Below are 3,514 nucleotides of genomic sequence, written 5' to 3' on the forward strand. Positions count from 1 at the left end.
TGTATGAAGTTGAACTTTTCAGTTTTCCTATTGTTTTGTGCATGTGTAGTTATGTTCTAATTTGCCCAGTCAAGGCTTTTCTCATTTTTCAATTGCGTTGCTCATTGCATTTTCATTTTAAAGAGCTCATGTTAAGAAAAGTGGCATTTTATATATGTGAGTGGCATTTTATATATAATATGTGACATATAGCTTTACCCTTTTTTTTATGTTTTGATTTTGTTTATGGTGCTTTTTTCTATATAAAGGTCTTAATTTTTTTGGTATCCAAATTCTTCAGTATTTTTCTTTATGGATTTAGGTAACCGAAAACCAAACTCACTGCCTTCGAGTTGATTTCAACTCATAGCGACCTCTCCTTGGGTTTCTGAGGCAGTATCTCTAAGGAAGTAGATTGCCCAGTCTTCCTTCTGAGGAGTGGCTGGTGGGTATGAACCACCAGACTTCTGGTTAACAGTCAAATACCTTAGGCACTAAGCCACCAAAACAAATATTTTCTATTTTTATAAAAATTCTTTGTGAATTTTTTTAATAAGTGTTTTTTTTTTTTTTTGGAAGAGTTATCTGAGAAGATTGTGCATGGAGTAATTTTTTTTTTCTTTTTAATGTATCCATACAGACATATATATGTATATATACCATACTATGGCATTAGTGAGGACTACTGGTACTGCAATAGTTAATCACTCTGCTTCTAACCAAAAGATTGGCAGTTCAAACCCACCAGCTGCTAGGTGGAAGAAGATGTGGCAGTCTGCTTTCTTAAAGATTTATAGCCTTGGAAACTCTATGGGGCAGTTCTACTTTGTACTACAGAGTCACTATGAATAAAAATCAACTTGACGGTAGGGTGGGTATAGCATTAGTGTCAATAGGAGGATTCTGGTGTTAGAAGGATTTATTTTTGTCCTTATTTCATGATGTTATTTCATTAGGAAACCAATGGCCCAAGTGAGACCATAATAGTCCCTAGACAAGAATCTACCAAACACACCCATGCTCATACACACACATTGGATCACACACATGACACATGACATCTTTGCTCCTCATCACTTGAGAGAGTTCTTTTGCCACAGATTTACCCAATGCAATACCTCTTTTTGATGTCTTGACTACTGCTTCCGTTGGTGTTGATTGTAGAACCAAGTAATATGAAGTCTTTGACAACTTCAATCTTTTCTCCATTTATCATGATGCTGCTTATTGGTCCAGTTGTGAGGATTTTTATTTTCTTTATATTGAGGCATAAAAAGTGTTCAGTATTCTGTATATATTTGTAGACATATATACAGAATATTAGGATCTCTGATGGTGTAGTGCCTAAGGCATTTGACTGCTAACCAGAAGGCTGGCAATTCAAACCCACTAGTCACTCCTCAGAAGCAAGGTTGGGCAATCTACTTCTGTAGTGTACTCTCCTTGGAAACCCAAAGAGAGGTCGCTATGAGTTGAAATCAACTCGAAGGCAGTGAGTTTGGTTTGTTTATACAGAACATTAGTGTTTTGCACTCTGTACATATTTAGAAACATATGAAATGTATTTGAATTAGATAGCAAGAAGAGTTTGTGTTGAAAATGAGGGAAATAAAATTGTAAATGTATGAAGTTTACTCAGAAATGGCATGAGATGTTTTTTCTGTCTAATCTACTTAGAGAAAATCCTGGACTAGATTATATTCAGTTAACCAAAAACCAAACTCACTGCTGTTGAGTCGAACTCCTCATTGGGTTTCTGAGGCAGTATCTCTACAGAAGTAGATTACCTAGTCTCCCTTCCGAGGAGTGGCTGATGGGTTTGAACCACCAGCCTTTTGGTTAGCAGTCAAATGCCTTAAGGTACTATGTCATTTAGTGAGACCAGCAGGACACTAAAGGGTCTTAAGGGGATAGTTGTTACTTTATCATTTACTGGTACTAAGGAAGTCTGCCTCCTGTTGCTGTTGTTATGTGCCGTCGAGTCATCAACTACTAATAGTGACCTCTCCTTGGGTTTCCGAGGTGGTATCTCTACAGAAGTAAATTGTCCAACCTTCCTTCCGAGGAGTGCTGATGGGTTTGAACTATCAGCCTTCTGGTTAGCAGTCAAATGCCTTAGGTACTATGCCACCAGAGTTCCCAGTACTGTTGTTGTTGCTGTTGTTAATGTGCCGTTGCCGAGTCCTCCTTGGGTTTCCAAGGCAGTATCACTATGGAAGTAGATTGCCCCATCTTCCTTCCGAGAAGTGACTGGTGGATTTGAACCACCAGCCTTCTGGTTAGCAGTCAAGTGCCTTAGCCACTATGCTACCAGTGCTGTCTATATATTTAAAGCTCTGGATCCAAGAGGCTGATGAAATTCTGTCCTGCAAGGATATCCCTTTATCTTCAAGGCTGCTCAGTCCTGTTGGCAAATCTCTCCTCTCAAACACGATCACAGGGAACCCAGATTCACCTCAGGTTTTTGACCAACATTCGTGAGCCCGTCAGAGCACAGACGGTTTGGCCAGATCCAACTGACAGGTATCAGGCAATCTGTAAGCATTGGGAGAAATAGCTTGAGGACTAAATCATTTCTAGAGTCATAGCTTTAAAATAAATCATCACTTGTCTGGAGATTGATTTGTGAATAACTATATTCAACTACAGTTTTATAAGCCATTCTGTGTAATAGGGAACTTTAGCTGAAAACACACACAAAAAAGAGGCAAGTAAGCAAATTTTGTAATAGAATGTAAGATGAATGAGATGTAGTTCCTACCATCAAAAGTTATATTCCCATATGGAAGGGAAGGAGCGGTGGTTATTATGGAAGCGGCTGGAATCAAACAATGTGACTTGTTAGACATTCTACTGGGTCTGAAATGCGGGACAGAAGGTACAGATGTTTTTAAATGGCTTCTTACCCAGTGGCATGGAGGTGGTTAACCAGTTGCTCTCGAGTCCATTCCAACTTGTAGTGACCCGATTTGTGTCTGAGTAGAATTGTGCTACTCGGGGCTTTTAATAGCTAATATTTCACAAGTAGGTCTCCAGGTCTTTCTTCTAAGGTGTCTCTGGGTGGACTGGAACCGCTAACCTTATGGTTAGTAGCTAAACACATTAACCATTTGTACCACCCAAGACTCCATAGAGGAAGCTCGAGAGGCCCATATCAACATGTGCTTAGACAATAAACATCTCTGTGGGGCAAAGACCATTTTTAAACTGGTGTGTTCTCAGAGCCTTGTATCAGTCATATCCACAGTATTGTGTCTTTATATATCTGAGACTATTGTTAAAAACTTTCATAGACATAGTTCTTCATTTTTATATGTAGATAACAGGAACTTTGATTAATATAAAATGAGAAAATATCTAAAGAAAACTTAGAGATCAAATGAGCAATTATAAATTCTCTTTAAGATCACACACCCCTATGTTTATTTTCCAATATACTTATTCCATAGTTAACCACCCCTTAGTTAACTGATCATAATACAATTTTAACAATATTTGGTAAAGAACAAAACAGTTTACATGCATAAAAACTGAA

The sequence above is a fragment of the Orycteropus afer genome, unplaced genomic scaffold, assembly GCF_000298275.1.
Source record: "Orycteropus afer afer isolate SDZICR_OR568_19922 unplaced genomic scaffold, OryAfe1.0 scaffold00066, whole genome shotgun sequence".
Lineage (NCBI taxonomy): Eukaryota > Metazoa > Chordata > Mammalia > Tubulidentata > Orycteropodidae > Orycteropus > Orycteropus afer.